Source organism: Hemicordylus capensis, chromosome 4 (genome assembly GCF_027244095.1).
Source record: "Hemicordylus capensis ecotype Gifberg chromosome 4, rHemCap1.1.pri, whole genome shotgun sequence".
In the NCBI taxonomy this organism is placed as follows: domain Eukaryota; kingdom Metazoa; phylum Chordata; class Lepidosauria; order Squamata; family Cordylidae; genus Hemicordylus; species Hemicordylus capensis.
In genome coordinates, this window is record NC_069660.1 from 81,387,530 (window position 1) to 81,412,623 (window position 25,094).

A 25,094-nucleotide genomic window follows, 5' to 3' on the forward strand; every position below is an offset into this window, starting at 1 on the left:
TGCTTGAATAAAACACAACGGCATGAATGGTCAAGACTAACTGTATGTAAATGGCCTAAATTGACGTGCAAGGATGGTATCTGTTAAGTCGGAAGGACCCAGTAAACTGATAAGGAATTTTAATGAGTGCACCTCTGAGTTCCTATTGCCCACTTAGCTCTTTTGTGATGGGGAAGGGAGCTGCATGCATAGTGCCTTATCTGGCTTTTCTTGCTGAGGTGATTAGCGTTAGATTGTTTAAGGCAACTGCAAAGGAGGGGAAGTCAATCTTTGGACAGAAAGACCTTGAAAGTGAAGTTAACTTGCAAGTTAACTCTGGTCTGCTTAGACATTCTCTCATGTAGGGAAAGGTGCGAGGTGATCCCCTTTCAATTTGCTTGGCAGCTGTTGAATCTGGGGGTGATCATCCCACTGCCTGCTAAGTAACCTGTCCCCAATATGCCAACAAGAGTGGGAACTCTTAATATGTTCAAGCCTGTAGTCCCAAACATAATCAGAGAGGCTTCTGGGAGCCTTCAGACTCAGAGTAGCTGTGCTGGCAACAAGATGCAGTTCCTGATGCCCTTGACTCTTAGCAAAAGCAGCCCTATTAGGAGTGTGCTTGAAACTAGTCCAATTTGAGTCCAAACTGGACTTGAATGGAACCGGGCATGTTTGATGTCCCCACCCCACCCCGAACATAACCCCTAGTTCATCTCAAATTCAAGCTGGTCTGGGGGATCTAGCAACAACAAAAATTTCTTTAGAAGAAATCACTGCCTCCAGGGGGCACTGCCACAGGGGTTCTCTGGCAGTTCCCTCTCCCCTGCCAGCCTCCCCCTGGTCTCAATGTGGCCCAGTTTGGGTGGATTACGAGCCGTTTTTGGCTATTTTTGGCCAGTTCTGGGCCTCTTTGTGCTGGCAGTAGCCATTTTGGAAGCCTGGTCACACAGATAGCCAGCGTGCATGCACGGCGGCCTCCAAAATGGCTGCCGCCAGTGCGAAAAGGCCAAGAGTAGGCAAAAAATGGCCAAAAACAGCCTGTAAACTGCCTGAACTGGGCCAGATTGAGACCGGGGGGGAGGCCAGTGGTGGGGAGGGGGAACTGCCAGAGACCATGTCACCGTAATGGCAGCACACACACACCCAGAGGCAGTGAATTCTTCTTAAAATCTTAAAATCTATCATATTAATTCTCCTGGGTGTGCCTTGGAATGTGCGTCCCAGAGCCCAGCTGATTGGCTGGGCAGCGGATGCGCCTGATTGCCTGAGGCGCACCCAGGAGGATTGGTTGCCATGGCGGCTGCCCGGCCATGGAAGCCAGAGGTGGTGGGCCCGGCCTGGCCGCAGAGGCAAGGCCCAGGATGGGGGAAAGAAAGTGGAGGGGCAGAAGTGGCAGTGGGGAGGAGAGGTGGCTGGGCCTGGAAGCAGAGGCTGGGGCAGAAGGGAGGGGAGAGGTAACCACCAGCCCCAAAGAGCGCACAGATGCTCTGTGCAGGGTCGGCTAGTATTCATTCATTCATTCATTCATTTTGCCTTGTGCTGGCCAAGTTTGATGTCAAACCAACTCAAGGTGGTTCACGCATCACTATCTTTACCGTTAGTGCCCTTAGTGGCACTTTACTTAGAACCTGTCTCCAACTCCATGTCTCCAGACAACATTAATTAGCTGTGTTCTCCTTACTTGTGCACTTCTACTGTGGGTGGGGTAAATAAATGGTCTCCCCTCCAAATTTCTAACATTTTCCTCATACCTCATTCAGCATGTGGGTACAGCAGGTGGGTAGGAGGAGGGAGCCCTTCTCTGACCAGCTGCTGCTTACCACAGAATGACGGAAGGAGCCTCCAGCCTTGTTTTCCACTTGTAGATGATCAAACATTGGGAGCGCACACAGCTCCCATACAAGAGCAGGAGGCATCGCTTGCCCTTGTAATCATGTTTGAACCGCCCTCTTGTATGGTATGACTGTCCTCATAATGCTTGACCTCTGGATTTTAAGATTTATTTCTTGGAGTTCTGGGGGTGGGGGGACCCTGAGAGTCATGATCTGAGGGTGCTGGACATTTTGTGAATGGCATGTGTGCAGATCCCCACTAGTCACATGGGGTCCGTCTGCACCAATCCTTGTGTTGATTGATCCCTACTAGCCCAAACAGCAGACCAATGTCTATCAAGCACAGTTTGAGGGGTACAGCACAGCTGTTGCTCCCAAACCCTGGACTTCTTGGTTTCTGTCACACAAAGAACTTCCCCTTCTGCTTTCTGGTTTAGTTCCGAACCAGCTGTGAAGGAAGCCACTGTCTGGCAAAGAGCAGGCAAAAGCATACCAAGAGGAGCCAACTTCTCTGAAAGAGGGTAAACATAATAAAACTCTCCCCACCCTGTACTCATATACTGTAGAGAGACTTGCGAACAAATGAACCACCCTAGCAAGAAACAGATTCCGTTATTTGCCTCTCATCTCTTCCTTGCAGTGCCCTCCAGGTCTCAAAGGATGAGGTGTTCTCTGTGCAGATTCACAGGACATTGGCAAAATAGCTGACAGCAGGGCACTGGAGATGGGTGGAGAATGGCCTTAACTTAGGGATGTGGCAGCTTCTCCAGCTGCCTGAGAGAGGAAGTGAGAGGCTCCCTGAACAATAGAGCAACTTCCTGCCTTGTTTTGGCAGACCTCTGATTGCTTCTGCTACACAGAGTTAGGGCTAGCCAGATGGACTGAAGCAGTGCTTACTTGACTTTTTATATTTTGCATGCTTGTTGGAGCCTATGGAGAGGCTGCTTAATTAATGAGATGGCTTCAGACCTTAAAATACTCTGGTCAGGCACCAGTAGACTGCAGGATATTTATCCCTAAGAAAAGAAACTTCTCTCCAATATGTCTGCAGTCTGCGGATTCTAAGAATGGCCAACATTCTAGGCCCATTCACATGTTATGTTCCACACACGTACAATGAGTGTACAGTGTACAAAGGTACAAATCTGTACACAGGTACAGTCATTCACACATTAGGTTGAACACAGGTACAGCAGTACATTTCTGACCTGTACCATGCATTTGAGAGGCCTGGACCCAGGTTCACTTTTAACATGAACACAAGTACAGTCATTCACACAAACACATGTATGAGTATAGAGACATCTGTACACTCATACAGCATAATGTATAAATTGTACTCTGTGTGTGTAGCCGAAGAAGGCAATAGCGTCCCCACTTTGAAGTGCAAGGGTGATTTTCGCTGATCTCCCCTACTCTCAGAGGCACTCTGTGCAGCATGAAATTATGTTCCTGAGGGTTGCACAACCCTGAAGGTCACGCAGCAATTTTGTGCTACGCCATAAGCAGAGATGTTATTGCTGCATATGTGCATTTTGGAAGTGCATGTGCGGCGTGCGCAGCTTTAGTTAGGATGTTGGCCTATGTTGTTGTTGTTTTGTTTTGTTTTGTTTTGTTTTGTCTTAAATCATACCAACCAGTTTTGAGTTATTTGACTGACACACTGAAATCACCTAAATCTTGGTGATGAGAACCCCACGATTACTGAGTCCTGGAAAGCCAATACAGATGATATTTATCCCCACATTTTACCACACATTATCACATACCTGCACCTGATATAGGTTAACATTCTCCTTATGATAATGGTCATCACAAAAGTGGTAGTGAAAAAAATATGGGTTCTTCTCAGAAAGCAAGTGCTGGCTGGTTTGGGGCTCTGTGAAAATTGCATGAGCTCCCTGTTTGGCATATGCACAGAGGTTAAGATCATGCTAGAAGGTGTTGCAGAAGCCTACAGAAGTGCTTGCAACTTGTGTGAAAGTTTTGAATATTTCACACTGTATTTCCATATAGAAAGACTCAGAGGTTTTCCAGGAGGTTTCCCAGATGAGGGGCTTTATGGTGGGAGGAAGCCATGTAAATTAGGATGAAAGTATATACAGTGCATATAAAGGTAATGTGTGCCTTCGAGCCGGTGTTGACCCCTGGCGACCACAGAGCCCTGTGGTTTTTCTTTGGTCAAATACAGGAGGGGTTTACCATTGCCATCTCTCACACAGCATGAGATGATAATTTCCGCATCTTCCTATATCGCTGCTGCATAAACATGTATAATAAGCATAAATCAGAGTAAATTTTGGCCAATCACATTGCTGCTTTTTATTATGGTTGATTACTATTTTCTAGGGTATTTCAAATCTTGACTTATTCATATGGTAGGCTTCTCCCCATCCATCCCACCCATTTCTGGACAATACAGTTGCAGAGGAAGTAGGGATGCCCCGCTTCCTATTGTTACATTCACCTATGTCCAGGTAGGCAAGGAGTAAGTGTGTGTACATGTGTGGTTTCCACTTTCCCCCCCAATTTTTTTATTTTGTAAACTATTCTTTCTCCCAGTGCTTTTGTGCACCCACATTATTTCAAAATGAAGAAAACAAGAGACAAATCCTTTTGAACTAGTGTAGGTGCACAATGACACTTCTTAAGCCCAATAAGTCTATGGGGAAAAGAGAACAAAATTCAGAAGGTGATAATGGCTGGGAAGGCAGCTTTGAAATTTGACACACAGGTAGTGGAGGATGGCAGGATTCTGTGTATTTAATTTCAAGTAAATAGGTCCAGCCATTGATTTTTAACTATTAAAGAATAAATTCAGCCAAAATTGCACTAACATCTGAGAACTGTGGGGGGAAATAACTACTCGTCTGAGAATAACTGATTTTTAAAAAAACCATCAACAGCTGGACCAATTTATCTGAAATTAAAGACTGGAAGCAACTCAAAGCTGAATTGAGGAGTGGGATGGCCTGCTGAGCCAATTCACTCCCACACAGGTAGACACACCTCCATTTCAAGCTCTTTCTCAGGGTTCTCTCCATATCGCACTGCAAAAATGCTGGCATATCCACACTGCCATTTTCAGCACTCTCCCATACTGCAACATTTTAAACATCATTAAGGGCCAATTGTCATGAATGATCATGAGAAAAGCCATTGGCTATATGAAGGACACCTTGCTGTTACTATATTGGCTGCTGTAAATCTCTCCCATATATGAACTCCCATAGTGAAGCAGGAGTAAATAACCATTTGGAAAACCTCCAGGGCGCTTTCCAGGTTAGCCACTCAACAGCAGCATAACACTTCTGTTCAGGCAAATTGCTTTCAAAACGTAAACAGCAGGGGGAGCAGTCCCGCAAAAACGAACAACCCAAAAAAACAGCAACTTTTAAATGCCAAATATATGGCATCATAGCACTATATTGCAGTGATTAAATTTGAAACAAGGTATTGGAAATATGAACAGCACCCTGCTGTCAGCATAGAGACTGTGGTGTCACAACATAGGAAGTGTGGAAGCACACTTCAGAGATTCGTCATGACTCTGTTGCAGGGTGTAATCTTGTTGTAAACTGCCCAGAGACATAAGTTTTTGGGCAGTATAAAAATATGTTAAACAAACAAACAAACAATCTGGAAAGCGCCCAGATGGGGAAGTTTATTGCGGGAGGAAGTGTGTGAAGAGCAATGAACAATAATGGGAGTCACCACGGGACATCCACACCTAGAGTTTCTCTTGCTGCATTTCTTTCCTTTGTTCTTTCCACACAGGAGCCTTTTGACAAGGAAGTACTGCAGGTTTCATCCTTTCCTCTTCCCTGTCCATCACTACTTACCCCCTTTCAGATTTCCCCACCCATTGCCCCATCTGCTGCCAGCACAGCACTCCTGCCTTTCTGCCCTGCTATCATATACCTGGATGGAGCATGTGTGCTTCAGTACTTCACAGCATGGTGTACAAGTACATATGACTAAATATGAATTTAATTTTTATTTTTTAACTCCGTATTGCTCTTGCGCACCTCTAGCACTGCTTCTAGGCATTTCATTGTATCCACAGCTTCTTCAGCCGAATATACTAGAGAATCTACCTACCACAAGGATTCTTTGGATGTACACATACCCCTGCATTGCAAATCAGGCACGGCATATTTCCTTCCATGTGTTCCCATTGTTTCCCCTGGGGATACATGGGAATAGCTTCATGGAGATGGAATGAAACACGTCCACTTCCTAGGTACACCTCCAGGTGAAGGTGGAAAGGTGGGTTTAAAATGTGTTGCTAGTGAAGGCATACAAAGTCAGTATAAAATGGCCACCAGGGCGTTTTCCAGATTGCATGCTGCCACGTGTCCCATAAATGCCCCTCCGTATTTCAAGTGTTTTGACATCGCGCTTACTGCGCTGTCAGCAGGGTGCAGTCCATATTTCTGATGCCTTGTTTTGAATTTTTATGATGCAGTATGGCCCTATAATATGGTAATAGTATTGCAGGAAAGTAGCTGTATTTTTCCATGGTAGCGAGTAGGGATGTGCACAGAACCGGCTGGCCCAGTTCGGTTCAAGTCTGAACCGGACTTGAACCAGACCGGGCCAGTTCAGTCCGGCACCCCCTTGAACCTCCCCCCCCCATTTAGTTCGGTCCAGGAGGGTTCATGGACCATCCTCCTCAAAAAAAATTACCTGGGGGAGTTCCTGGAGGCAGTGGCAGGGAAGGGGGTCTGCAGAGGTTCCCTTCCCCCTGCCGGCCTCCGTTATGCCCCCCTTCGCCCATTCGGGTGCTCTTGGATCAGTATTCGGCCTTCACCCGGTGGCCATTTTGGAGGCCGCGCACTTGCACACATGGCCTCTCCATGGGGGAGGGGGAACCTCCGTGGACACACACACACACACACACACACTGCCTCCAGGAACTCCCCAGAGGGGGAATCAGGTTGAAAACAATATTTGTTTGTTTGGAAAATGGTCCGTGAACCCCCTGAATATTCGGAGGTGTTCAGTCCAGGGTCAGACTGAACAGGGGGTGGTTCGATTTGACCCCAAACGGTGGAACCGAACCTGTTCGATGTTGAACCTGTTTGCACATCCCTAGTAGGAAGGCTTGCAACGGAGTTTATGTGTTGCAGTGTGTTGCAGTATGGACTATTCTTTGCCCCCGCACCCCTTGCTTGCTTCCTCCACCCCCTCGCTGTGGAGAGAGTAACAGGCAGGAAGAAATATTTGCTCTCCCCTCCTTTCCTCCCCACAGATTCCAAACTCCACACCTCCCTGCTTCTCCTCCTTCACTTGCTTCCAATATAATTTGAGCTTGTCAACACAGAAGGGGAGGGGGGGGAGGAGATTGGAGGGTTTTATTATTATTATTTTCCCAGCGGGGTTCTTTTGTGCATTCCCCTTTTAATTTGCTACTTTGGCCAGAGACTCATACTAGTGCAGGTGAGCAGATTTCTGAATCCAATCCTTTCTCATGCACTTTTTACTGAAGAGGAAGCCCATTGAACTAAAACATTTATTTCTGTGCAATCCCACTTGCTTACTATAAGGCAAAGGGCAGGGAGAGAGAACAGTCACTTACTTAAAAGGAAGCCCATTGAACTGAATCATGATTCATTTACTTCTGTGCAATCCCACAGCACTCACTGGAGGAGCACTCCCCTCCCCTCCGCCTCCTCCCTTCTATTAAGTTATTTCTCTGAAGGTGCACCAATTCCTGTCTTTCCACCTTCCTGGCTCGCCACAGGATTCCCTTTTGCTCCCCGCCCCCCAATAAGCAGTCCCCTTGTTTTGTCACTCCAAAGGATCTCCTCACACACCCCATTCCCCCTCTTTTCTTTTTTTAACACCTGCCTCTGGTTATTCCTTGTGCAAAACTGGAATGATGCAAGCAAAAGTTAGATTTTTGTTTTGGAATTATGATTCCAGTTGCTCGCAGATTTGCGCAAGGCAGCTGAGAAGTTACGAAAAAAATTCACATCATTCCCCACCCCACCCCTGCAACTCCATTGGCCCAAATGGAGGGGGGGGGCAGACAAACATTTTTCAAGGAGAATATGGACTGTCCTACCTTGAAAACATGTTGCAATGGACAGAAAATATGAATAGCTACCAGCCTGCAACAAAGCATTGAATAACGCTTTACTCTTGGTTCTAAACCATTGCACTATTCCATTACACTTTGCAACGCTTTACCTGTTGCAAATCTCATAGTCCGGAAAACGCCCAGGAGCTTTCTCAAACAATAGGCTTTACTTCAAGTTCAAAGTTGCCCAAAAAACCTGACACAAAAAGGGGATTTTTTTTACTCCGGATATAAACCGAGCTGCACTCTAACCCAAAATGAACAACCTGTGTGAAGTGCTCCCCAATAGCTTACACGGACTTCGGAGTAAATTTGGCCAATATGTGAATGCACATCTCCATTCTGGAGGAGATGTGAACTAAAAACCAAGTGTGAAACTTTCAGGAGAAGGTCAGAAATGGTGGGTAGAGAATTGCTGTTGTGCTACCCTTCTAATACCATAGAGAAAACGGTAACGCTGCAGGTACCCAAACAGCATATCAAGCAGCACAGCCCCTCAACACATGCAGCCCCTTTCCAATGTCCCAAATCACAGCCAAAGCTAAAGTTACTGAAGCAGCCCCCCACCACAGCATGCATCCCAGGAAAGCAACTCAGAAATATTACAGCTGTAGAAGGTGGACTGTTGAGCAACTGGCTTTGCCGGTTTGTGCAAAAATGAATATGCACAAATACTGTGCTAAAATATCTAGGAGTGGGGGGGGGGGGGCAGAATAAAGGAAAAAACAAGGCATGCATGACCGAGGAAGACCCCAGAGCTAAAGTAACCCCTACCTAATCCACTCCCCAAAAACCAGCCAGAGTTGTTATGGCTGGTGGGTCTGAGGTTGCAAACACAGCTATGTGCATATAAAATGTAAAATTACTTCTAAAAAAATTAATGAAAACAAGGTGCACGTGAGGGACAATACCAGCAGGCTAGCTAGGTGCCTGAAAGACCGTTTGCTGCAGGAACAAGGATGGCAAAAGTGGACTTTTACACATAGGGACTTTTTACACCAGGGACTTTTACACACAGCAGGCTTTACTGCAAGTTTACTGGGAGGCTTCACTGCGAACTCGAAGTTGTCCCCCAAACCTGACACAAATAGTGGATTTTTTTAACCCCAGATATAATTCAGGCTACACTCTTATGTGCAGCGAAAAACCCAAATTGTGTATGATGAACTGATCCCCAATTACTTGCAGGGACTTTGGGGTAAATCTGGCCGATATGTGTACACACCCACTCCATTTCAGAGGAGGTGCAAGTTAAAGGGCTTTAAAAACCCCATGTGAAAAACTTCCTGGTGTGGAATTCAAGCTAGCCAGAGCCAGCACTCCAAATGTCAGCCCCCTGAGCCACACCTCAGCAGCTCGCACTTGGTATGTCCACACATCACACCTCCTGAAGGAATATTTTCCCTTGAGCATTCAAGTCAGCAGACAAGTAGTGTTGAAAAAACATAGCTGTTTCACAGATTGAAGGGCTAGTCATCATCAACAGCTAGGGGAAGAGCTGTGTAGTCACTTGGCTTCAAAATCAAAGCTGAAGGTGGAATAAAGCTTCGTCTGGGAAACCTCTCAGAAACACAGTTCCTAGCATTCCCTGAGGGGGAGAGAATGGTTGCTTCATTTGTAGTGTAGCTACAAAACCTATAAAACTAGAAATGTAAATCCTATCTGGCACTCACAGTTCTACTTCCCACCACTGGATGGATCCATAACCACACTATGCTCCTTTGTCTGCCTTGGAATAGTATAGAACACTATATTAAAAAATTCTGCAGGGTGCACTTTAGTCTATGCTCTGGCCAGTATTAGTCACAAACTGGCTTTGTGGTGAATGGTTAAAAATGACACAATTGCAGAGCCTGATTCGGCAAGCCCTCTGCCCACTGCCTCATCTGTTGTTCCTGCTCATGGTTATGCTTTTGCCACTGTTAAGACACACAGCTCATAACCAGTCAAGCAAGATATTTCGGGATTTGGCCTTGTTGTTTCAGCTGCAGCCTTCTCCATGCTGTGCAGGAATTCCTGTTCGTTTATTATTTGGGGTTTAGTAGTTAAAAAAAGGAGAAGGTTAGTGAGTGCTTGGCTAGTCAGCGTCTTCATGGGGAACTGGGTCAAGGAGAGGTCACTTCCTGCCTTTGCCAGCACTATTGTCAGGCTACAAGCAGGTTTTGCAGGGCTGTAATTTCAAGGCAGCCAGCTGGCCCTCTATTTACACAAAAACATCTGCAAAGTGTCTGCCTGATGTTTGTAAGAATTTGCCAGTTACCAGTACTGCTGGCTCTTTTGAGCACTTTTACACATGTCCTTTAAAAACACCTCAGGCTGAGCCTCTCATGTGCCATTTGTTGTGTGGAATAAAATCTATCATGTCTCCCTTCAGTTGTCTTTTTTAGCTTACTTTCCAGTAGGCTTATGAGATCATTCGGCATTCTGTGTGTGTCCCCGTGTGTTCCCCGCTATCAACTTTGCAACACCTGGACCAATATGAACCAAACCAGGTACAGTTGTAGGGACACATAGGGACACCTTAGTGGCATAGTTTGTGATGATGTCGTCCATCCCGATCCAAGATGGCAGATGAATAAACTTTTGAGTTGCAAGTGGGCTAACTTGTGAACCGCCTAACCAATTTGAACCAAATTTGCTACGGCTATAGGGGCACATTGGGAAACCTCAATGCCATAGTTTGTGATGATGTCAACCACCCCGATCCAAGATGGCAGATGTATGCATTTTTGAGGCACAAATGCACTAACTTGAGGACTGTCTAACCGATTTGGACCAAATTTGGTACAGTTGTAGTGAGTGACACACAGGGACACCTCAATGATGTTGTTTGTAATAATGTCATCCACTCTGATCCAAGATGGCAGATGCATGAACATTTGAGGTGCAAGAGATCCAACTTGTGGACCTCAGTTTGAAACAAATTTAATCCAGTTGCAGAGACAGAGAAACGAAAGTAGACTGATTAGTTCTTACTAGAACAACTTATTCTAAACTAAAAGCCTCAGGTGTTGTAGCCTTTCCTCATAAAGTAGGTGTTCTAGGCCCCTGATAATCTTAGTTGCTCTTTTCTGTTCCTTTTCCAGTTCTATAATGTCCTTCTTAAGAAATGGTGACCAGAACTGCCTGCAGTACTCCAAATGTGGCTGCACCATAGTTTTGTATAAAGGCGTTATAATATTAGCAGTTTAATTTTCAAATCCCTTCCTACTGATTCCAAGCATGGAATTGGCCTTTTTCACAGCTGCCGCACATTGAGTTGACACTTCCAACGACCTGTCCACCACAACCTCAAGATACCTCTCAGTCACTGGGTCAGTCACTGACAGTTCAGACCCAATCAATGTATATGTGATTTTTTTTAATTTTAGCCCTAATATGCATCACTTTGTACTTGCTATCATTGAACCACATCCCATTGTGTTGCCCACTCCCCCAGTTTGGAGAGATGCTTTTGGAGCTCCTTGCAATTTCTTTTGGATTTCACTAGGTAAATAGTTTGGTGTCATCTGCAAATTTGGCCACCTCACTGCTTAAACCAACTTCTAGATCATTTATGTATAAATTAAAGAATACTAGTTCTAGTTCAGATCCCTGGGGAACCCCACTTCTTACTTCCCCCACAATTGTGAAAAATATCCATTAATTTCTACCCTCTGTTTCCTGTCCTTCAACCAGTTACCAATCCACACGTGAACCTGTTCCCTTATCCCATGACTGTTAAGTTTTCTCAAGAGTCTTTGACAAGGAACTTTGCCGAAAGTTTTTTGGAAGTCCAGGTATACTATGTCAACTGGATCACTTCTATCCACACACCTGTTGACACTCTCAAAGAACTCCAAAGGTTAGTGAGGCAAGATTTTCCTTTGCAGAAGTCATGCTGGTTCTCCTTCAGCAGGGCCTGTTCTTCTACATGCTTAACAATTTTATCCTTGAGAATGCGTTCCATCAATTTGCCTGGAACAGATGTTAAAGCTAACTAGCCTGTAATTTCCTGGATCCCCGCCCCACCCCCACCCCCGGATCCCTTTTTGAAAATTAGTGTTATGTTGATGCCCTCAACTCCTGCCTGTGGCTTCCAGCAACATTTGGTGGGCCACTGTGTGAAGCAGGATGCTGTACTAGATGGGCCTTGGGCCTGATGCAGCAGAGCTGTTCTTACGTTCTTACTTTCCAGTCCCAGAGCCTAATTGTAAAAGTAAAGTGTGCCATCAAGTCGATTTCGATGCCTGGTGCCCACAGAGCCCTGTGGTTATCTTTGGTAGACTACAGGAGGGGTTTACCATTGCCTCCTCCCACACAGTCTGAGATGATGCCTTTCATCATCTTCCTATATCGCTGCTGCCCAATATAGTACCATTGGGGATTTGTAGTCAAACATTTCCCGGCTGTGCCACTTAGGGTGATAGTCTCATATTTTTGAAGGAGGCCAGCAGTTTCAGATTTGAGTTCTTTAAGAATACTCGGATGGATGCCATCTGGCCCTGGCTATTTGTTAATCTTTAAATTTTCCAGACAGTGTAGAATGTCTTCCAACATTCTAAAAAACTGACATTTTTAACTTATCAATTATTAAGCAGGTTACTCAGAAAATTAAAATAGCACAAGGTGTTGTTTTTTTTTAAACATAAAACACCCTCCATGTTTTAGAGTTATCAAACTGGAAAACACACAGGCCTATTTGCTAGCAATGCCAAGCATACCCTCATCACCTCTATCTGAGTCGGATAGAGGTGATGAGAACTGACGTTCTAAAATTGGTCCAGGCACAGGTATATGCTCAGTATCCTCTGTCATGAAGACAGATGCAAATAACTTGTTTAGTTCCTCTGCAATCTCCTTATCCTCCTTAATAATCTCTTCCATTCACTCATAATATAACACCTCCCTGACAGGTTTCCTGCTCCGGATGTATTTAAAGAAGTTTTTGTTATTTTCCTTAATGCTTTTAGCGAAATGTTCCTCAAACTCTCTTTTCGCCTCCCTTATTGTCTCCTTGCATTTCTTTTGTCAGAGTTTGTGTTCCTTTCTGTTCTCTTCGCTTGGGCAGGTCTTCAAATCTCTGAAGGAAGTCTTCTTCCCCTTTATAGCTTCCTTGACTTTGCTTGTTATCCGTGCTGGCATCCTCCTGAACTTGGTGGTAACTTTCCTTCTTTTTTGTATACATTCTGTCTGGGCTTCTATTATTGTGGTTTTAAATCAGCTCCATGTATTCTGGAGTGAAGTGACTCCTGATTTTCCCTTTCAGTTTTCTTTTCACCCAACTCCTCATTTTAGAGAACTTTCCTCTTCTGAAATTCAAAGTGTCTGTGTTCCTTGGAGATTCTCTCCTCGCGTGTATGCTGAATCTGATCACGCTATGGTCACTGTTCCCTAAAGGTTCCTTGACACTGACATCTCACACCAGGTCCTGGGCACCACACAGGAATAAGTCCAGGGTCACCTTCTCTCTGATTGGTTCCATGACCAACTGTTCTAGGGCACAGTCATCCAGCGTATCTAGAAATTTGGCCTTACCTCAGTTTACCCAGTCTATGTGTGGGTAATTGAAGTCACCCATTGTTACTGCCCTGCCTCTCCTTGATGTCTCCCTGATTTCCTCCTGCAACTCCCATCACTGCCAGCATTTTGAGCTGGAGGGCGATAGTGTGTCCCTTGTACCACATTCTGCTTCAGGCCTTGTGTTGTCACCTGCAGAGTTTCTGTGGAGGACTCTGGTCTTCCTAGGTTTTCTAACTTGTTCGATTCTATCCCTTCTTCAACACACAGTGCTACCCCACTCCAAATTTGCCCTTGCTGTCCTTTCTATAGCATTTATATCCAGGAATTAGTGTCTCACTGTTCCACCATGTTTAGGTTATTCCCACTATATCTATGTTTTCATTAGAAACCAAGCACTCCAGCTTGTCCAACTTGTCTCGGAGGCTTCTGGCATTGGCATATGAGCACCTATACACTGAAATTCTTACCTGGTGTGTGCTTTCTTTCTTTTGTCCATTTGATCTCTTTGACCAGCACGGACATCCTTCTGTCTGCTCTTTATCTGGTTCTACTCTGTCCCCTTCTCTTTTATCTGAAGCATTTACACCCTCATACCTTAAGGGATGGCATTTGCCTAACCGGATGCTGCCCAGCTCCTGTCAGCTATCCCCGGGCGTCGTTTTAAAAGCTGTTCTGTGACCTTCTTTTTATTTTAAGTGCCAACTGTTAACAGAACTATTCTGGAATGCTTGTGGAATGCCCCAAGACTACTATTGGGCTTGTGTGTGGAATTAGTGAGACTATAGTGAACAGTCTGTTACAGTGTCAATTTGTGCAAAGCTTTGGTCTGGAAATTATGAAAGATAAAGAGATATGGTACAACAAGTTTTATTTAGGGAATTGGGAGTACAAGAGAAAAATTGATTAAGCAGTCAAGAAGGCAATACAATATTAAGTAATAGTGCTAACTGGAATCTCACGAAGAGGTGTTTTAGCTTAAGGTCCAAATGATTACCAAATCAGCTCAAGGCTGTCTAGAGAAAGGGCCTGAAGAGCAGCTTTAGACTTAAGGATAAAAGAGAAGGGGGCGAGGAGATTTAGGAAGATAGGCAATTAGTATTACCAATCCAAGATCCGGTGGTGCGTCTGTCACACTTGCAGGTAGCATGCGTTGGTGGATCTTGTAGAAGAATTAAACTCTACTTAGGCCCATCTCTGAAAGGTTTATTGGAAAGGTTTATTTATTATTAAAATGGTGCCTAGAGATGAGAAAATGTCAGTTTTGCTTGCATGATTAGATTCCTCAGCTATACGTTTAAGAAAATGGACAGAGAAATTTGCTGTAGAAATGTAACCAATTGCAAAGCTGTGAACAGAAACTTATTTTGCTCAACATAAACTGCGGCATAATGGATGAAACACTGTAACTGTTGCAACCAATTGCTTGTTGGACATGTGCAATGTATCTGAAAGGCTTGCACGTACACAAAAAACTGATTTGTATAAATATGTGAGAGAAACTTTGTTCTTGGCCTTGAGCCTAGCAGTAGCTTGACTGCTAATAATTTTCTTGGCACCCTTTCAGCTGAAGTGTATTTAGAAATCCTAATATTCTGATTGAAGGTGATCAATTGCATTTGTGAAGCTTTGTTTCTTCCACAATCTCCTTGCGGGGACAAGGCAGGGAGGGGAAGAGGCATGCCTGCCACTCACAAGCCAGGAAACCAGGAAAGCATCTGGTTCAAAGAAAAGTCCAAAGGTGGTTGTGTCTCTAGGGTCTAATTTTATAGAGCAGCCAAGCATAGTGTGCAGTTTGGGTCTGGAGACAAGTCCAAATTGGAGGCTTGTATACAAGCTGGAATATGGACACTCCTTTCTCTCCCTGCTGCCCCGCATCAGGCTGTGGAACCTCCTGTAAAGCCTAAACCAGGGCAACCCAAGGACCAGAGAAGGCAGTCAGGATGCAGATCGTCACCTCCAGCTGTTGGGAGGAAGTGGCTGGTCTTGGTCTTAGATATCAATCAATCAATAGATAAATAAATAAATAAATAAAATGAAGCATCCGAGCCTGAGAAATGGGGAGCGGGCACAGGATAGAGTCAGATGGATACTGGGGAGGGACAGGTACAGCAACGATGGGGCTGTTTCCTAAAAAGGCTTCCCTAAAGGTATCACACCACATCATTACTTCCACTAAGCTGGCAATCTGGAGCTCCTGGGCAGTGTCACGGCTAAATGAAGTGCAGTTCACCAGCACCTGCTTCATGGTGGGGGGAGCCTTTTCCACAAACATTTTCTGCCAGTTTGCTAGCAGGTCCTCCTCAGATCTGGCTGAATTGGCAAAAGTGCTGCAGACCCGTGGCGGGCTGCTGAAGGTGCTGCTCTGAGAGGAACCATGAGCTCAGCTGGCCTCCTTGAGCTGTAGCTGCTAGCCACCGGAGCGCACGCTCTGGGCCACCTCCATGCTGCGGGGAAGGGGCCAGAGGTGAGGAGGCAGCAGATTGCTGGTTGCCCACCCACTGCTCTCATAATGTCAAAAATCTGTTAGCTCGCCTAACCCAACAGGATTTACAACCCCCTTCAGCACTCCCCCTGTGAGTTAACAGAACATAGCAGTGAAGCTGCATGAAGGAAAATAAAAGGCTCACAAAGAAAATAGTAAATGAATTAAGTCCCCTGAACTTAACTAGGTACCCCTCTCTAACAATAACTGAGTAATAACTGAAAAGTAAACACAGAGCAAGGAATGAAAAGAACGAAGGATACCAGAACAAGGAATTAATGGAACAAAGCAGGAAAGCACACACAAGGGCAAACTGGAACTCAGAAAAGTTGGGAATTCAAAATAGCACATGGTCTGCGGTCAGCAAAAGTTGTTAACAGCATCTGAGTATTTCGCTGACATATATATATATATATATATATATATATATATATATATATATATATATATATATATGGCTCAAGAGAACCAGCAGCCAATCAGGCTTCCCTGAGTCAGCACTTCTGCTTCCTCTCTTGTGATCTCCTGCGCCTGCTTGACTCCCACTGATCTTTCCTCTTGAGACATCTTCTCAAGACAGGTGAAATCCCAGCCTCCTCCTCCTCAGGAATCATGTCTGGCAGCTGTTCCGAATCCTCAGCTCCAGAGTCTGGTCTCCCTGCCAAATCCTGTTGCTGTGCCTCTGAGCCCTTACTAGCAGGTGAATCCTCCCGTTCCTGCTCTGACTCTTCTGAGTCAGAAGTCTGAGCCATGACACATAAGAACAGCCTTGTTGGATCAGGTCCAAGGCCCATCTAGTCTAGCACAAGAAATAATAAGAAATATAAATTAATGGAGCGGAAAGGGGCTGTAAAAATAAATATGATTCAGTTCACTGGGCTTCCTTGCAGTAATCGGGGGGGGGGGGGAATGGTAAACAAATGGAATTGCACAGAAGTGCAATAAATAATTCAGTTCAATGAGCTTCCTCTTAAGTAAGTGAGCAAATTGTCACACTGTGATTTGAACCATCCACACAGCACTTCATTACAATGGACAAAGGACAGGGGAAGCCTCCTGCAATGGAAAAATACAGCTGTTTTCCTGCAATGGACATACAACATTATAGCACTAAATTGTAGTGATAAAATCCGAAACAAGGCATGGGAAATATGAATGGCACCCTGCTGACAGTGCTGCGACTGATGTCAAAATACAGGCAATACGGAAGGGCACTCAGGGGACACATTGCGAAACAGCTGCAGCACTTACTCTGGAAAATGCCCAGAAGATAAGGATTATGTCTGGTCTTCAAGTTCCAACAGGCAGACTGAGTCCTTTTCGGTTAGACTTCTTTGGGACCCAGGCACTCCTGGGCGTTTCTGAGACTACAAATTTGCACCAGTTAAAGTGTTGCAAAGTGCCATGGTATGAGGCAGTGGATTGAAACCTCAAGTACCCCTGCTAACCCCTGCTAACTTGGCAAAGAGGCACCTTTTAACGTGGTGATTCTCTTTATTTAGCAGGAGGGAAGTAACTGGCTCTATCCACCCCCAGCACAGTACCTCCAGTGACTGTTGCTGGTGTCTGTCTTATGTTTCTTTTAGATTGTGAGCCCTTTGGGGACAGGGATCCATCTTCTTATTTATTTATTATTTCTCTGTGTAAACCACCCTGAGCCATTTTTGGAAGGGCGGTATAGAAATCAAATAAATGAATGAATGAATGAATGAGTACAGCGCTTCTCGAGCCGTTCCCCTATGCATTGTGGCATGGTTTTGCTATCTATATTCAAATGCTACGTTGGGTTTTCAAAAAATGGGGGTGTCCATACTCCACTAGAATAGCATTTTATGTCTCCTCCTCCAGTCTGGGCCAATAGGGTTGTGGGGGTGGGGGCATGGAGCCGCTGACGTGGTAACTGTTTTTAAAAATTATTTTAAAAATTGGTGCTCTTGCACAAACCCGCCAAGAGGGGAAAGCTCAGTTCAACCTTTTCTTCTTAGCACAAGCCAGAGCTACAATGAGTGTGATGAAGGTGAATGGGCTTGCATCTTTGCACAAAAACCCGTGTATACTTATTTTTTAAAAATTAAGGAAGGGGTCAGAGAAGATTTGGGGAGGGGCAGAAAGAGCAAAAAATTGGGGTGGTGATGAAAGAGAGGTTATTCCCCCTCACCACTGTAAGCAGCACCCGCCACCTCCCCCGCCTCCAGCAGGGGTGGAAAGGAAGGGAGACTAACCCTCCCTGTCAAATGCAGTGCCTGCCAACTCCCCCCACACCCCGTCATGAGAGCTCAACACTTGAAGAGGCTGCAAGAAGCAGGGAAAAATCAATTTTAAAAGAAATGGAAAAAACTGTCCATACTGCCACATGCTGCAAAGCATAAAGTCTGTCGTAAGCCTCCCTAGTAAGAAAAAATGCAGCTACTTTCCTGCAATGCATTTACGATGTTGTAGGGCAAAAATGAATCATTATAATTCGAATCCAGGCATCGGAAATGTGAACGCACACTTCTGACAATACAGCGACACTGATGTGGAAACACCGGCAATATGGATGAGCACTTAGCAGACACGTTGCGAGTACATAGCAGTGTGTAATCTAGAAAACGCCCTGGGGGGCAGAGCCCAGACAATCAGGCCCCAGAGCAGGTCTGTCTCTGCTCTGCAGAGCATCCAAGTTTTTGATTGCAACTTTTTGCTAAGCACAAACTGAAGGGAGAGTTGCAAACCAAAGGAGCAAGAGCTTTACACTCAGTCAGTGCAAGGACTGCCTTACAAGGCCCATCTTCACATTTTGCCATAGGGTAAACTCCAAGCTTGCTGCACCCTGCTGCAGTGTTTAATCTGAGAGAGCTCTTTCACACACAATCATCACTTAATGTTGCTGTCATCAGATGAATATGCAAGCGTAAAGTAATCCTGGACCGAGGTAGAGTCAATCCATACAGCTGAACCATGCAAATGGTGACTAGTTAGTCTGAATCATTCACCAGTTCCATGCACAACTATTTTGCATCCAAATCTTCTTAGCAATTCAGATGCCCTTGTTGCCTCATGCACCATGAAATATGGGCTGGACCCAGCTTTATGCATTAAATTTGTGGTCGAAAGTTAACTGGATCACGGTTCAGGCAAGAGGAGGAGATTAGGTCAAATAAGGTAAAATATTACAAAAAGAAATAACTTCTGAGCTGGCATATGCCTCTGTTGAGTTCCATTCAGGTTGCATAGAGTTCCCTTAAGGCAAAAAATAAATGATGCAACATAAAACCGTTATTATGTAAGCTAAACAAGAGGCTGGTTTGAAAAGAAAGAAGCATAAATAAACGATTCAGTTCAATATCAAGGATCATTTTATTATGAGAGGGAGAGAGAACAGCCAAGCTCTGGCTGCTAGGGAAATGGCCCACTGAGGATAGTCAGGAAGATTTTCAAATTACTTTGATTTTGATCTCATTTTTAAATCTTTTTAATTCAGCCACCAAGGAGAACTAACATCCTAGTTTAGGCAATTAGGAATCAAGGGACTGAACAGCTCACATTAATTGAAAACAAATCTTATGGTTTGATAAAATATCTTCAGAAAATGTCCCGTTGTACAATGATCATAGGCAGCCATTTCTCAAGTAAAGCAAATATATCAAGGGGAGATTCCTATGCTGGTATTTTATTTATAGTCTCACGGTTTAAATAAGTCTCTGAGAGTATAAATTATGACAATGAAATAGTGAAAATTTCAATACTAACTTAAAAAACACACATCAGTGGTAGTCATGGCTGCATTCCTTGCATATTCATTCATTCATACATTCATTCATTCACATGTATATCTAGGATGCAAAAACAATCTAATAAACCAGGGTTTCTTGTGCATTATAATCACATTGTCACATTGCATGGCAATGTCATTATAATGCACTGAGGCAGGCTGGTGGCAGGAGAGGCGAGGAGAGCAAGTGAGGGGGTGGGTGATGTGGACCATGACCACCCACCTCCCCACCTGGTGGGAGCCTCCTGCCTGCATGGGCAAAGGGTGTGGAGGCCCCTGCTTCGCCTGGGGTTCTACCAACCCTTGGGCTGGCCATGATCCAACCATCTCATAGGAACAAAGGAACATAGGAAGCTGCCCTATACAGAGTCACACCATTGTTTCATCTACCTACGCACACTGATTCTCAAGGCTTCTCCAAGGCTGATTCTGATTCTCCAAGGCTTCTCCAAGGTTTCAGGCAGGAGTCTTTCCTAGTCCTAACGGGAGATGCCAGGGATTGAACCTGGGACCTTCTGTATGCAAAGCAGATGCTCTATCACTCAGCTTCGGCCCCATTCCCATCCATCTCCCAGGCTGGTTTCCTGTTTTTAATGTATTTCTTGAAATCTCATTGTTTTGTTGTCAGCAATATGCTCCTTGAATTATTATGATTATTTTGCTTTTCTGTGATTGATTGATTGATTAAATCGGTGTCGACCCTTAATGACCACATAGATAGATTGTCTCCAGGATGATCTGCATTCAACTTGGCCTTTTACATCTCTCAGTGGTGCATTAATGCAATCAAATTTTACCTGAACTGACATTTTATCTAGTAGACTTTCTCTATTTACATATAACTCTGCTAATATACAAACATTAATAACTAATTAGGAATAATTATTAATCTACTATATATTATCTACGGGGTGTGTGTGTTTGTGTGTGTGTGTGTGTGTGTGTGTGTGTGTGTGGATCTTGCTATCTAGTTTCTTTGTATTTCCTGGCTGAATTGTTTCCCTCTATGTTGTTGACATTTTTTGCTATCTTGTTTTGAGCTGGAGTGCATTCTGATGACTCCAGCAAGGTTAGACAGTTTGTAATATCAAGTTCCATCCTGTTTATTCCTTCCTGGTTTTTTTTTAAAAAAGAAAATCTTTTTTACTAGGGTCAGAAATATAATATCTTCCTTCCTCCCACTTTGAACACCTAAAGGATTCTGTGTTAACTCAAAAATACACTTTTCGATTTTCAGACCTATCTGCAATAGGTATGGTCTCATTTGCTCTTTGGTGGTGGTTTGTTTGTGTTGTAAATTTCTCCCAGCCTATACTTGGATGCAATGGGTGATGAGGACATCTCTTAAAAGAATGCAGTGCTATGTCCTGCACAGGGAGTGGCAGAGTTATTGGGGTGGCTTTCCAGACTGGTACTGGCGGGGTGGAGCCTGGGCCTGCTGCTTTTCATCCCCTGGTTCTGCAAGGGCACCTGGCTTCCCGAGTTCCATGTCAATTGTCGGAAACAACAAATGGATTTCCTCTTCCTGCCCATGCTTGCTTTAGATTTGCAGTGGGATAATCTGTGGTCTCGGACTGTGCCAGGCTACCCAACCCCCTCTCTTTTTCTGAGGTGGCTCTAAAGTCTATGTGGGAACGTCTTTTGAGCTATGGTCACATTTCTCAGGCTAGGCTCATACAAGGTTGGTTGGAGCTTTTAACAAGCCCCGTTTTTATAATACATAGATCTGCCTCCCAGCCTGGCCAGAGCCCAGTCACAAGACCCTATTCTGGATCTTCTCCATCTGAAATCTAAATTTCTCTTTTACTGAAGGATTAGAAATGGTCAATTTGATTTTGTTTTGGAATATATAAGCTTTTTAATTGAAATATTGTAATAATCAATGGTTATATGCAATAAACTTTGAGAGAGAGAATATGGCTGTGTCCCCAAGGACTCTCTCCTTTCCAAATGATGATGTTCTCCTCCTGCTTCATTACCATTAGGGTAGTGGGGAGTTCATACGAGGGAGGAATTTACAGTGACTTCAACACAGTAGTAACAAGGTGCCATTCATACACGCAGCACCCAGTGGCATTATTCAGCTTTTTCCTTGACAATCTGCACTTAATGCACAGTATATGCATCCTTTAAAAATTGCACTTTGGGAGAGTGTTGGAATTGGAAATGGTTGTGTGTGATATTCCGGCATTTTGGAGAGTCCCTACCCCTCTGTGCTGCCTCCTGCCTTGTCATGTCCTCGCTGCCTTCACCTGCCCTGCCGCCGCCGCCTCCCCCTCCTCCCCCTGCATCTGCTGCCCGCCTTGGGCAGGCTCCTGCCAGTCAGTGCAGGCAGATTGGTTGTTTTCTCTCATGCCTGAGCGAGAGAAGAAGCAACCCTCTTGCTGGCAAGAGCTGACTGGGAATGGTGACAGGAGGCGCACTCCTCCTCCTCCTCCTCTCCTCTCCATGCACCTGTCACCATTCCTAGTCAGCTCTTGCCATCAAGAGAGTGAACATAAGAATAGCCCTGCTGGATCAGGCCCAAGGCCCATCCAGTCCAGCATTCTGTTTCATACACGGTGGCCCACCAGGTGCTGTTGGGAAGCCCACAGGCAAGAGGTGAGAACTTGCCCTCTCTCCTGCTGTTGCTCCCCAGCAACTGCTATTTAGAGGCATCTTGCCTCTGAGGCTGGAGGTGGCCTATAGCCACCAGACTAGTAGCCATTGATAGACCTGTCCTCCACGAATTTGTCTAAGCCCCTTTAAAGCCATCCAAGCTAGTGGCCAAGGTGGATGGGTTGCTTGTTCTTTTGCTCATGCATGAGAGAAAACAACCGATCCATCTACTCTCTAGCAGGAGCCTGTGCAAGGAGGAGGAAGAGGTGAGGAAGAAGAAGGTGAAGAAGCAGCAGTGTGACTGGTCTGGCTTACTCTGATTTGTGCTTATTTATGCTTTTATGCTGATATACACACTCTATATACTCTCATTCTCCTAGGAAAAACTCCAGGAAAGGAAACTGGTTTCCTACACTGTGTAAAGGTTCCATAGTACTGCTGTAATCAAAGCAGTTCACAGACTCAGAGGCTGGTAATTCATCAGTTTCAGAGCTCCATTTACATCTTTTCCATCAATCTTACACCAACTTGCATGTACGCTATCTTGAATTGGTGTGGATTACATCATCACAAACTACACCATTGAGGACCTATGTGTCTCTACAACTGTACCCAATTTGGTTCATATTGGTCCAGGCTTTGCAAAGTTGACGGTGGGGGACATACGGACAGACATACGGACACACACACAGAATGCCAGGTGATCTAACAAGCCTACTGGAAAGTAGGCTAACAAGAGTCTTGTGGTACCTTAGAGAATAACGTATTTATTTATTTATTTATTTCGGCATAAGCTTTTATGTACTAGGACCCACATCATCAGATGCATGAAGTGCTATCCTCAGTAGGCACAGCAAGAACCTATATAGTGTTATATTGTTAGTGGTTTTGGAGGAAGCTGATTATCTTGACACATTTCAAACTGGCTTTAAAGCTGGCTATGGGATTGAGACAGCCTTGGTCGGCCTGATGGATGACCTCTACCGGGGAATTGATGGGGCAACGTGACTCTGCTGGTTCTTCTGGATCTCTCAGCAGCATTTGATACCATCGACCATGTTATCCTTCTGGATTGCCTGTTGGAGTTTGGGGGTACTGCTTTGCAGTGGTTCCGCTCCTATATCTCAGGTAGATTCCAGATGGTGGAGCTTGGTGACAGTTGCTCCTCAAAACAGGAGCTGTTATATGGAGTCCCTCAGGGCTCCATTCTGTCACCAATGATTTTTAATATCTACATGAAACCACTGGGTGAGGTTATCAGGAGTTTTGGTGCTGGGTGTTATCAGTATGCTGATAACACCCAACTCTGCATCTCCTTTTCATCTTCATCATCAGGATATGGCAGTAGCGGGGCCAGGCCAGGGGCGGCCCATGTCCGGCTGCGGCCCCACTCATCCCACCCCCTAGTCAGACATCAGATGCAGGGGTTAGCCACGTCCCCGCATTTGACGTCAAACTAGGGGGCGTGGTCTGGCTCCCAAATGGGGCCCCGTGGCTGCAATTTGGGAGTTAGATCCAGGCCAGCGCTGTGTTTGCAGTAGAGCCAGGAGCAGCTCTCCCTGCCTTTAAGGCAGGGAGAACCGCTCCTGGCCATGCTGCGAACGCAGTGCTGGCCATTTAACTCCTGAATGGGGCTGCGCAGCCGCATTCAGGAGCTAAACCATCCCCGTCCATGTCTGACATCAGCGTGTCGGAGTTCTTTGAACCTGGTCGCCCAATGGCATTTCCCTAAATGCCTGCCTACAGGCAGTAATGGGCTGGATGAGGGATAACAAATTGAAACGGAATCAAAGCAAGACAGAGGTGCTCATTGTAGGGGCTCAGAATATGAGGGATGAGTAAGATCTTCCTGTGCTGGGTGGGATTACACTTCCCCAGAAGGAGCAGTTACGCAGATTGGGAGTACTCCTGGACCAGGGCACCACCCTGGTATTTCAGGTGGACGCTATGGCCAGAAGTGCTTTCTATTTGTTTTGGCTGATTTGACAGCTGTGTCCATTCCTTGAAGAAGATGACCTCAAAACAGTGGTGCATCAGCTGGTAATCTTTAGGCTTGACTATTGCAATGTGCTCTACATCGGGCTGCCTTTGTACATAGTTTGGAAATGTCACTTAATTCAAAATGCGGCAGCCAGATTGGTCTCTAGGGTAACCCGGAGAGACCATATTATGCCTGTTTTGAAACAGTTGCACTGGCTTCTGATATGTTTCTGGGCAAAATACAAAGTGCTGGTTATTACTTTTAAAGCCCTGAATGGCTTAGGTCCAGGTTACCTTAGAAGGTGCCTTCTTCCACATGATCCCCACCGCACATTAAGGTCATCTGAGGAGGTCCATCTCCAGTTACCACCTGTATGTCTGGTGGTGACTCAAAGGCGGGCCTTCTCTGTAGCTGCTCCTGGGCTGTGAATGCACTTCCGGCAGAAATCCGTAATCTGAGTTCATTATTGGCCTTCAGGAGAGCCCTTAAGACCTATCTCTTTGGCCTGGCCTTCCAGGGTTTTAAAACTGTTTTTAAACTGTAAAGGTTCGGCCTGATTTTTCTGGGTTTTAAGAACTGTTTTAATAATGGTCTTATGTTGTTTTAACAGTTTTCGGTTTTAATTGTTAATTGATTTTAGTTTAGGTTTAATGTAAACCACCCTGAGCCATTTTGGAAGGGTAGTATAGAAATCAATCAAACAAACAAACAAACAAACAAACAGGTTGCCTTCACTTCTCCAAGGAGTGGGAAGTCCCCAAGGTTTGAAGCACTCCTTGGATTCTGGTATCCCTGGGAAGGAGAGTCACCACAGACTGATGGATTTTTTGGGGGTAATATTTGGTTTATTTACAGAAATGTCCAGGTTGAACATTGGA

The 25,094-nt window shown here is 45.0% G+C and overlaps 1 protein-coding gene across 4 annotated transcripts in view; it reads left to right on the forward strand.

Annotated features, from left to right (window-relative positions):
• TIE1 (tyrosine kinase with immunoglobulin like and EGF like domains 1) overlaps positions 1-25,094 on the forward strand; it is an 81,266-nt gene that overhangs the window by 10,565 nt on the left and 45,607 nt on the right. The window contains exon 1 of one of the 4 annotated variants that reach the window (XM_053249149.1): positions 2,000-2,335. The exons of the other annotated variants lie outside the window; for them this stretch is intronic. The gene's annotated coding sequence lies outside the window, so the exon portion shown is untranslated. Of the gene's footprint in view, positions 1-1,999; positions 2,336-25,094 lie in introns of those variants that run through there. 4 annotated transcript variants of the gene reach the window in all.